The sequence below is a fragment of the Cavia porcellus genome, unplaced genomic scaffold, assembly GCF_034190915.1.
Source record: "Cavia porcellus strain 051 isolate PalLab524CR breed Dunkin Hartley unplaced genomic scaffold, mCavPor4.1 scaffold_15, whole genome shotgun sequence".
NCBI classification, from domain to species: Eukaryota; Metazoa; Chordata; class Mammalia; order Rodentia; family Caviidae; genus Cavia; species Cavia porcellus.
The window spans coordinates 46,405,098-46,417,172 of record NW_026947498.1 but is presented as its reverse complement, the minus strand read 5'-3'; the positions used below and the strand labels follow the sequence as shown (position 1 = coordinate 46,417,172).

At 35.6% G+C, this 12,075-nt stretch overlaps 2 protein-coding genes across 6 annotated transcripts in view; one reads left to right on the top strand and one right to left on the bottom strand.

Moving 5' to 3' along the window:
• Cmss1 (cms1 ribosomal small subunit homolog) overlaps positions 1-12,075 on the bottom strand; it is a 341,586-nt gene that overhangs the window by 162,948 nt on the left and 166,563 nt on the right. The window lies entirely within an intron of this gene.
• Positions 1-12,075, top strand: part of Filip1l (filamin A interacting protein 1 like) — a 243,707-nt gene that overhangs the window by 93,365 nt on the left and 138,267 nt on the right. The gene's annotated exons all lie outside the window — the stretch shown is intronic.

The following is a 12,075-nucleotide window of genomic DNA, read 5'->3' as shown; positions in this document are numbered from 1 at the left end:
TTGGTGCAAGACACTATCCCACCTGAAGTCCTCAAAAGAAAATGGCCAAATTAATGGTGAGTCTTTCATTGAAGAGTAAATTCTTTTTGTAGACTGATGGCATCTATTTTCTTTGGGAAGCTCAGTGGTAATGGAAGGAGTATTTTGGTTTTCTAGTGTAAACTTGTACAGATTTTGAATTTAGCATACTTACAGCTTCTGGCCATAAACTTGTCTTTTACTAAGAACCACAGCACAAGGCTGTGGGAGGATCTAGCTTTAAGAATATCTGAAAATGATTTATTTGCAGAATAACAAAGTGAGCAGCAAAGAATTGTGTGAAATTGAAAGAGGGTATGGCAGCAATGAAATAAGTGGAGACACAAGGTCTTTAAAAGTTTTCATGGGGGAAACAAACACAGTAAATATATTTAATTTTAGAAAATAAAATAATAAGGTACACCATATGCTAGAGAAGTTCCCAATCATAGCAGGGTTTTCCATGGAATAAGAAAGCTTATATGGCTACTACCCAAAATGACTACCGAACTGAGATATTATGTAGAAAATAAGTTTTTACAATATGAAGAGCTCTCAAGCCAGTTTCCTTGTGTCATACTTCCCTATCCTTGATCTCATTCTAGCCATTTCTTCTAGCAGAAAAAGTCACATTAGTTTTCTAGAATTCTCTTCCACAAATTCTAAGTAAAGAGAAAAAAATAAAAATAATCTGAGGCCTGATGACAATATGATAAAAATGCTCTTACTAATTTTTTTATAACAGCTTGAAAGATAAATGATAGTCTCCTAAACATATATCAGCCTACATTTATACTGTTTAAAAAGAGAAGCAAAGGGGCTGGGGGTTTAGCTCAGCGGCATAAGTGCCTGCCTTGCAAGCAGGCAGTCGTGAGTTTGATCCCTGGTACCGATAAAAAGGGAAAAAAAAAAAAAAAAAGAGAGAAGCAAAGTACACAAAGAAGAATTTTATTCTTTGGTAACTGATTTTGGCTAGTTGGTCATTTGGCATGGTTGGTAATAGGTGTATTGGAAAGCATAAGTAAGACAGAGATTTAAGGAACATAGAAGGGGTCGAAGGTATAATATGCTAACAATTACTAATAAGGGGAGAGATAACTGTATATACATATGATTAACATGGCCATTGGGAAATGGTAAAATTCTCATCTAGCTTTACTGCTCCATTTATATCAGAGCCTTAGAATATGATGGATTGTTTGCTTAGTCAGACGCCTCTTAAGCAAACAATTCGTTTTCATCATAGAATAACAAAATTTTAAAAATATTTTGTAAATACTGATTTTTAATGACAGACATGTTCAGAACACATTACTATGACGAGAGAAAATGGACGGAGAAAAGAAAAGGATTGTGAATTCTTAATTACTCATAGAATGTGGAAAGAGGAAATGGAAATAAAGATAAGTGTATTATAAGCTTTTAAAAGTATCATTACTGCTCTAAGTTTTTCCCATTGTATGTTGTAAAATAAATTAGTTCAGCAAAGATAAACTCGTTTGTGTAAAATATTTTACATCTACCTCATTTGTACTGTGGAGCTTTAGATGTATGGTTACTTTTCCTAAATTTACTTCTTGTAGTGTATCTCATAGGGTTGGTGTTCTACAGAACACATTTTGGGAAACACAGATGGACATCACAGTAGGTTTTCAAGACTGTATTTATTACTCTCATCCTTTATTGCTCTGGGGACAGAGTTCTAGAACACTGGGAAAACCTACGATTTCTGTTTTATAACGCCTAAAGGTTATGATTCTTATTATTTGATGCTGAATCACAATCCAGAATGCCTATATACTTGGCATTTAATTCATGTATATTGAAACATATTTGAAAAAGTATATTAGGTCTTGTGATGGTGACTACTGCTGGAGAAACCTGTTGGTGCTAGCTTTTACAAAACAAGACACACTGGTGCAAAGTATATAACTGATATAGAAATGATCAATCTCTCAGCAAGGAAATACTCATACAGGGTGTCATCAAAGGTATTTGTGAGGAAAAATGGCAGTTTTCCATTTCTAGAAATCTTTAATATTAAAACTCTAATTTTAAGAGTCTAATTTGCATTTATATGTATTTATCTACTACTCATTCGTTCAAACAAAAACACAGTACTTTGCAGAGCAGAGATGGTTCCTGTCCTGTGTATTCTCAGACCATAAGGCAGAACCTGTTTCTGGACAGAAATGATACAACTTTCTGTGCAAGAAGGAACTTTGTTTCAACCACTCAACTTCTAAAAATATAATGTCAATGTCATCCTATCACTGTTTTACTCAATATCCATGAATATGTATCTTCTCTCAATGAGGAACAATAAATGTCAACATCCCATGATTTCAACAGGGTTTATAAGTACAAACTTTTGGGTTCTGAGCTTAAAAAATTAAAAGTGGGAGTAAGAAGAAGATAATGGAGTAGTATAGTCAAAGGAATATGGAATCCAACTGGTCTTCTGGGTATTTTAAGTTATATCATTTTAATTAAGTTGGCATCTTTAGAAAACAGACCATTCAAACCCTAGTTAAGAAATACTGTGGAAAAGATATGTTGGGAAAAGGGACTTTAGGTTTCAGTTAATAATTGCTCGACAGATTCATACAGAATCCACCAAAAATGTGTATACACACTTCAGGAAAAGAAAAATGGTGTTATATTTTTCAACAGATAGTGTTATATTACTACAAGAACCTTAGGGAATATCATATATTTTAGAAAATCCACTACACTGCTGGCCCTAAGAGAAGAAATTGAAAATGCCATGTGAAACATTCTCAAAGACCAAAGTTACCCAAGTAAGAATCTGCCATACTAATGAATATCTAGAATCTAATGGCTACCACTTTGAACACCTCTTGTAACTGCAGAAGCCAAAGGTAATTTGTATTAATCTCATGATCCTCAATAAGTTTAGTATTAAAATACTTATACAAGTTTGTTTTCCTGAAGTGTGTGTATATATACTTATATTTTGTGGGTTGTATGGACTCTGCATGTACTTGTTTCTATAAATTTATCTCCAGAGGAGCAAAGAATTGCTAGGATTCACGACCTATCTACTTTTCCACAAAGCATATCAAATACTGACATCCTTCTTACTAGTAGAAACATCCAGAACTGCCAGGGTAGTAATTTAAAGTTTCTTTGTCCCTATCATTATCCTTACTCTTAGGGGCCTCAAACTTCAATTGTTATAGACCACAAGCCTTGGTACAATCTTCGTGCCACAGAACCCATGGTTTATAATTTTGTTAATGTATGTTTTCTACTTCTTCTGTTAAGTACCCTGTGTTCTGAAATAAAGACATATTTTAAGAAAGATCATGATTCAAAAGAAAACTTCTTATATATTATATAAGAGTACGCTATAGAATGCTCTACCCAATATGTTTAACAGCATTTTGAGGAATGCCAGATTTTTACAAATACTGTCAGAATTCAATGTTCTAAACTCGGTTGGGTTCTCGGAAGTAAATGCAATTTTTAAAAATAAAATACGTTATCTACTTCATAAAGTTCTAAAAGGTAAAACTGATTAAAAGCATTATAAAGAAATAGGGTTTTTTCAGTAATCCACTTTTCTACATGTATATATGTTTTTCCTTATTTCTCACCCCAACCACTTAACTTTTTTTTTTCTCCGCCTTCCAGAGTATACTGCTGGTCAATGTTGTAGGAAAATACAGTCTCAGAAACCACATACACACATACACACAAAGTTTACAACATTTGATAAAAACAGTAATACTTTACCAAATGGAAAATTCCATCAAATGAAATGTCATTCCAATCACATGACTTACCTAAAAATAAGAGAAAAAAGTGAGAAGTTGGTATTGCATTCAACCTTCAATATACAAAAATATGTAGTAGATACAGAGAGTTCAAGCATATAAACTACCAGGTCAGGAAACACTAACTACTTTAGAAAGAAAATGATAAATGTGGAAGAAGGAAAAGGTTATAGAAAAGTGTTTACTTTCAAATCACTCAGCTCTCATATGTATTTTAAGAGATAAGTTTTTAAAATAAAGACACAGCTAAACTGTGACAGTATGTACATGGCACCTTCTTTCCCAAGATCTGTGGTTACTAGCTTAAGAGAGACCGTTAAAACTGTAGACTTCAAATATCTTTGCCTCCTGTGACTCAAAAAGGTGCCACTGTATTAAGTGCTACTGTAATTTCTTCAGTTGATTTTCTTTCCCTTTAACACTTATTTTAACTGTTTGTTTTTTTATTTTCTAAAGTGAGCAGTGATGTTCGTGAAAGGTGCCAGATTAACAACCTGGGGAAATTAAGAGCTTGCTCCGTCAAGAGAAAAGGCTCAGTGTAGTGGAGGTGCTGAAAGGGTCTTCTATACGATACTCGCTTATGTATGTTAGGCTCTGACCCACAGTCACCCCAGCCCTCCAGTTTACACGGTCCATTAATGTCTTTAACTGCTCACATTGCTCACAGGGGCAGACAATCTAATTCTGTTTTTAATGTTACCATTATTATTACTATCACGGCAGGTCTATCTAACTCCAGTGAAACTATGTGGAAATTTATATTAGCTGACTTTTTGTTTCAGGGTAAGAAAGAAAATAAATGAACTGAAAATGGACCTCATATTCTTGTTAACATTGTAGTTTTGGTTAATATTTATTAATTTCTTAAAACAGGCAAAATTTGAATAGTCAAGTTGAAAACGTTTCACTACATTGTGTCATTGTACTCAATTTGAGTTCATATTCAAGGACATTCTAATGTTTAAAAGCTATAGATCTTTGGTTTTTGCTTTTGATTCTATCGCATACCAGTGAGTTCATTATTTGTTAGTAACTATGGTCAGGTTTGGAGAATACAAAGGTTAAAGCTATTATTATATACGAAATCTGAAAAATCAGTGTCATATACAGCAGGTATCTCTTTCCTATATTTATATGTGTTTCAGGTTTCTGAACACCTGAAAACTTTGTAATTACTAACTAGTATTGCTTAGGCCCAGGTATCCATGTAATTGCCTTACTTCAACTAGTCAGGTACACAACAACTCTTATGTTGACACCATGGTAGTTCCCCACGCAAGACAGAAGGACCAGAACAAGTCAATAATCTTCCTGTTGAGAGTTTGTAGTAGTAGAGAAGAAGGGCTAGCAAACAGACAGAAACATTAATGGAAGAATGATGTAAACACTGAATACTGCTGACCAACAAAACAATAATTACTTAGCAACTATTTGAAAAGATCACAGTGCTAATCCCACAGTTGTTCCCTGCCTTTGCCATTGTTCTTTTTGTCAAAAGATCAAATTCTCTGTAGCTACAGATTTCCATTTTGACATGACTAGTACTTCCTGTAATTTCTAATCTCTTCTAGAAATGAATAATTCTCATTGCTGGGGAAATGAGAATTGCAGGATACCAGCGACTACAGCAAACACATGGTAACACTTAGATGAAGGGTACCCTGGCTGCATCTCACATGGAAATCTTGAAAAATTTTAGTTTGGGAACTTCTGGCTGTTTTATTTGCCATGCATAGGCTTTGTCAAGCAAGTTCTCATGGTATTAAAACTTTTGGCACACTAGCTCAAGCCTATGCTATTGCTGGCAAAGGCTCTAATTGGGAAGGAGGGGTGGAACAGTCACCTTTATCAGGAATGACCTTAATGTTATGGAAAGGCTCCTTCCTCCCCAGTGCTTAAACAGCATTACAGAAAGCCTTAAACAAGATGTGAGAAAAGTGATTATCTCCAAAAACAGCAGTAGTTATTATATTAGTTCAAACATTAGGAAGGTGGACAGTGTTATGCCAACTTAAGTAAAGGAGGGTAACGCCCTGTGTATGGATCCTAGGCAAGTTTGTCCTGGAAGATTCTAGCCCCTAATTTCCAGGGAGACCTCAACTGCTAATTTTCTTGAAAATTAGAACTTAACAACTTAGAAAACTAATAACCAGATGTGAGAATTTGCTCACCAACAGACCTACTTCTACTTGCTTAGTGGCCAGTTTCTGTCAACTCCCTGTTCCCACGAGGTGAGTAATTACTTTTTCCAATAATAGCTGTTAGTCCTGTATCACAATTCATAACTGGTAGTCAAGAAAATATGGCCTACTTTGCCTGTACAATACTCTAACAGTTGCCCGACTTAAAGTACTTCAGAATTGGTCATGAATTGCAAAATCTGTATACTTTTTAGACAATTTTGAGTCTCTCAACCAACTAAGTCACCCAACTAAGAGTAAAGTTTTGCTCCTAACTCTGTTCTTCATTGCATAACAGATCTCTCACTGTTTTCTACTTATTGGACCTTCACATCTTTCATGATTTGGTTTCCCTCATTACATTCCTCATTGTTTTTCTGGTGGGAGATATACCTGTGTGGATTTCATTAACTTGATATTTAACACAAAATGGACCTGTGAACCACGACAAAATCAGTTTGGTGGACATATCAGTAGGCCCTGTTTTACATGATCTTCTAGTCAAATGAAAAGTTATGACAATACCATAAAGAAGTGATGATGAATCTTTTAGAGATGAGTGCCTCAACTGCAACCTGAAACTCACTTAAAAATGCCAACATTTCAATTCAATCTGGATACTGAAGTTTTAGTTTAGAAAAAATAACTCAGACATTAAATCTTTAATGGAACAGCATTAAAAGAAAAAAATAACTCATACCTTAAAATCTTTAATGGAATAGTGTTAAAAGAAAAGCAAGTAACAAGGGGTGAAAGAGTAAAAGAAAAGCATTGTCATAGGTTCACCACCACTGTTGTAAGGTATTTTGATCTCAATGAATGAAGGTTAAAAAGAATTGTAAATGTGAGACACTTCATATCATTGACTCGCATGGTTATGAAGAGAAAACAGAAAATATAACAAAAGATTTTTAGTGTAGAAAGTGACAGGTGATTTTTTGTTTTCTTCCAAGTTCATACATCTGCCAACAGGCTAACGAATTCCAAAAAATCCAGAAAAAGCAAATCAGAGAAATTTAAGGACCACAAAATGGTATAAATCTTGTATGGAAAATACCAGCTCAGGCATTAAGCAAGCAAGTAAATACTGAAAGAAATATGCTCATGATTTGGACAAAGAGTATATAAAATAAGACCAAATAAAAACATTATTCTAACAAGCCATTTCTATCCTTCACAATATACATTAAAAAGAGCTCAATTTAAAAAGTTTTCAGTGGTTAAGTAATCAAATAGCTCAAGACAATGCATGGTTTTACACATCAGAATGCTTGTTTACTTTGGCTGACATGCTGTAATTATTAATTTGATTATCTGATGTCAAAGTCAGGAACATGTGTTCTTAGCTTTAATTTCTTAAGTAGCAAAACATGTTAAGAGTTATTATGGTAAGGGCTGAGTTGCAATCCAGCTTGGAATTTTTTTTACAGGAAGAAAATTACAAGATAAACACACTGTATTTTCATCATTCCAAAGCTACATTTTAATAACACAAAATCCAAAGGGTAAAACTAAAATTTCTGGGATTTGAATGATGGCTTTTCTGATGTATTGAATAAAAAAAATTTTAGAGTCTTTGAAACAGAAAGTTAAAATCACTTCGACAAAAGGGGTGAAAGAATGAAAGAAAGGGCTCAAATGAATCCATGTGTGAGGCATAGCAGTTATAATTATGAGGAAGGAACAGGAAGGTAGCAGTTATGATAATTATGAGGAAGGAATAGTTAGCAGTACCTAGTTATTCCTGTCTTCGGATAGTTAACTAATTAATTTTTGGTTTTAAAAAATTATTAATTATTTTTGAGACAGTCTAGCTATATAGTCCAGGTTGGTCCTGAACTCACTATGGAGCTCAGGCAGACCTCCAACTTGTGGCTTCTGTCTCAGCCTCCTGAGTGGTAGGATTATAGGTGTGTGCCACCATACTTGGCTGAAGTTTAATTTTAAGTAATAATCTAGGCTGGGGATATAGCTCAGTGGCTAAGCACCTGAGGTCCTGAGTTCGAACAAAAGACAAAACAAAACAAAACAACAACTAATCCAAAAACAAAAATAAACTTTAAATAAGTGCTAAGAATTAGATGAGGTCTAGGAAACATTAGTTAGAGTTAGTTTCTGTGGTTATCTTAATAGAGGCAAAAGAACTGAACCCAGTCTTCTGACCCTGGCAACCTCTCTAGTATACTTATATCACATTTAGTTTTATAACTACAGTATATTTCCTCCAGATTTGTATTGTTTAGGGTTCTCTGGTTTAATGCTTTAAAGCTTAGAATTTTGCTTTCCGGTTTTCTGTAAAACTTTAGTTCCACTTCTTGACTGCTTTCTCTTTCTTACCATTCTCCATTCTGGTTCTGCCATGTATGGGTTGAAAAATGTGTAGGAGAAGAGGGGATGAATGAACAGACCTTGGATGGAATCAGATGCATTTTGGAGGCAAGTGGAACAAAGGATTAGGATCTTCAAAGTCAAGGAAGTTTTCTCATGCATTTTTCCCTCATTACTCTTCACACAAACCTTCAGAATTTATAACAATTTCCTTTCCCCTCATACTTAAGATTATTTATTACTAATGCTAACATTTTGCAGGTACATTGCATTTAAATTCTTCTCCTATGAGTTGTACAGGCGTTTATAAATTTTCATTAAAGCAGATATTCTTAGCTATATTTTATATTATAAAAGTTAACTTTAGAATATGAACCCAGTTTGTTAAAAAGTTATCCCTCTGGAATTTTTTTTTAAAATACTATACTCACTTTTTCTAACCCAGTGGTTCTTAAACTCTGAACTTCATAAGAATCCTCAGGGTGCTATTTAGTAACTCACTCTAGAGCCACATCCCATCCTGAATTCATATTTAGCAGGGTTAGCATGGGGTCCCAGAATCTGTATTTTTAGTAAGTACCCAAGTGGACTTCTATACATATATGGGAGCGGTTAGGAGCCACCTTGAGACCCTGTCCTCAGCCGAGTTCCCTTGCCTCCCAGCTTCAACTCAAGCTGTCATCTTAGTGACAACAGCCAAGCAGTCTCCTGTAGTTTACATTGAACACCGAGCCAAAAATACAAAGTGAACAATCAGTAAGGGAAAATTATCACCAACAAGATTTCACTTTCAACAATGCAAAGTGCTAGTAGCTACACAAATACAGGAAAGAAAGGGAGGTGCCCTGATTGTACCTCTACTTCCTTGAATAAAATGAGATTTGGTATTGTGAATGAGTTGGATTTTCTATTCATGAGACTGGTTTTTGGTTATTTCCTGGTATCTCCTCCTTTACCTTGCAGAACCAGCTTCAATTTTTTAAACTACAAGCAAGTTAAAACTTAACTACTTAGAAAAGTATTAAAAATTAAATTCAGCTAGGCATAGTTGCTCATGTTTGCAATCAGAGCATTCTGAGAGGCTGAGACAGGAGAATCACAAGTTAGAGCCCGCCTAGGCAAATTAGGGACCTCTTGAGATCCTATTTTGAAACCAACTAATTATCTCTCTCCCCCAAATCAAGATTGGGGTTGGGGCTGAGGATGTAGTTCAGTGTGAAGACTCTGGGTTCAATTCCCAGTACTGACCTCTGCTATAGGGAAACTTTCTGGACGCTGTCGTGATCCAGTGGAGTCTGTATTTGTATTCCCAGGGAAAAATTATTGGAATTCCAATAAGTAACTCCCATCCACCACTTTCTGTACAACCCATGGCAGGAATAAAAAGATAAACACATATCTGTAGTGGTAGGGAGCCAAGGGAGTCCTAAGTCTAATTAGAACAATGGCTAACTAGAACAAAGACCTCGGACAGAACTGGAATTCTGTTAGTTTGTGAAGGGGGACGTGGATCAGTGATGGTGAGAGTGGTGGGAAGTACATGGGGGCTGTGAGCTGGGCTATGTAGGACATATGATAGCACCTCAAGATGCAGAGAGATATATGCAGAAAGAGTAATTACATAACACAGCCTGAGGAAGTACCTGGGGCTTTGGGGTCAGTGTTTCAACTCTGATGGCTAGTCCTCTTGCCCTAAGACATCATGGGTTCTTTCTGAGCCTCAGTCTCAGCTGACAGTGTTGCATCACTTGGCCTAGCTCACACATACTAATTGGAAGTCATAAGGTGGAACATCAATGATCTGTCGCATTGCTTTAAAGATTATATGCATCAGTACCTCAGCTAGACCATCTGCCTTGTTTAAAGCAATTTGAGGGGGTAAAGATATACAGAACCAGCTCTGCATATACCAGTATATAGAATCAAGACCAGGTTTAGCCAGAATGGAGACAAACGCTCTTCTTTCAAAGACAGTGATCCTGGGGGCTGGGGATTTAGCTCAGCGGCATAAGCGCCTGCCTTGGAAGCAGGCAGTCGTGAGTTTGATCCCCGGTACCAATAAAAAGACAAAAAAACAAAAACAAAGACAGTGATCCTGGTGCACCTCCACACCCATCAAGGTAAACTCCAGTACCTAATGAGTATGAGACTATGAGAATCTGCTGGCCAATAATTGTTACACTGTCCTCTCTCATTAGCCAGATCTTCCCTACCTGTACTAGACAATGAAGCTTAAAACAAGTTTGGAAGTCAGAATTCTTCTTAATGTCACTAGTGCTTATGTTTTTACCTATTAGACACTATCACCACTTAGAACTGTTCCTCAGCCCTCAACTTCCTGTGCTATCTCTTCTGGCAGCTCCTCTTTTGGTTTCATGGGATCTTGCTGACAATTGTTCTGATATTAGATGACGTTTCTTTGTATCTGGCTTTTTTTTTTTTAAAGAACTAAAGAATCAAAATTTAAAATAAAAGCAGACAACCTATATGAAGGTAGAGAAAAATGAAAGGAAGAGAGAAGGAGACTGTACTTACGACTCGGTAGTATTTAAAAGGGAAATACTTTGTATATGGCGTCAGACCTTATCATTGATTATGACTAAAAGATAACCAGTCACTAAGTTTCTTTTTCTTAATCCTCTTTCTTTACCACCCTGTGATCCCACTACACTTCTATTTTTCCTTTGTTTGGTTCCTCCTACTTGGTTTCAGTGGTAACTCAGTTCTCTTTTGGACACAGTGAATATTTAATCTTTGCAGGGTTTTTTTTTTTTTTTTGTCTTTTTCCTTTTTATTGGTACCGGGCAATCTTTGCAGTCTTAATCCTTCCAATCCTGCCAAACACACAGAAAATGGAAGGCATATCATGTCACTGATACACACAGTGTTCTTGTGTTCAAGGTGGTTTTAGTATAACCTGAACAAGAATTCCCTGATTGATTAAATGTCACCCAATATCACCCCTATATGAGCTGCTTTTTATTTGAGGATTGTTAGAATTTTTAGAGATTATTTAAGGAAAAAGCCCCTCAATTTGTGTCAAAATTACCTTAACAACTGCCTTTGGAAGACCTTATGCAGGCAGCCAATAGATTTGTCTTTCAGTAAGCTCAACCCAGGTGGATTTCCCCTCCAGCTTTCGCTTATATTATTATGTCCTTGAATGAATAAAAGATGGAACCATTGGCTTCTGTTTAGTATACATCTTGCATAAAACAGCAGCAGTTTCAGCAAGGCAGGATGCTTGCCCTGAGACAGACATGTGGGCATGGGCATAGATAGGGAAAAATCAGCACACATTTTCTTAGATTTACTCCTTGACACAGATTCACTGAATATAACTTCAAAAACTTTGTCTGCACAGGTAAATTTTTATTTTTTTCCCAATTGATTTTTATTTGCTGAGTAGTTATAGTTGAATTCATGCAAATTTAATGTTTCTATGATACAATCCCATTGTAAGGCTGCATGATTATTGTTTAGTAAATAAATATATTCCTATTCTCTTGACTTTCATCATTCTAAGGGTAAGCAAAGAAACAGTGACACTAGATCAAGTATGAATATCATATTAAGGCATTTTTCTTGCAAAGAAAGCCTTATGTGTGTAAATTAAAGACATTTGGTTACAATAGGAAAAGCAGTGTACTTAGTGTCAAGAAATTAAGATTCTAATCTCAGTTCAGACATATGTTAGCTAAGTGAGCTGGATCAGTGTCCTCATTTCTATGATGACAGAGATAGTAACC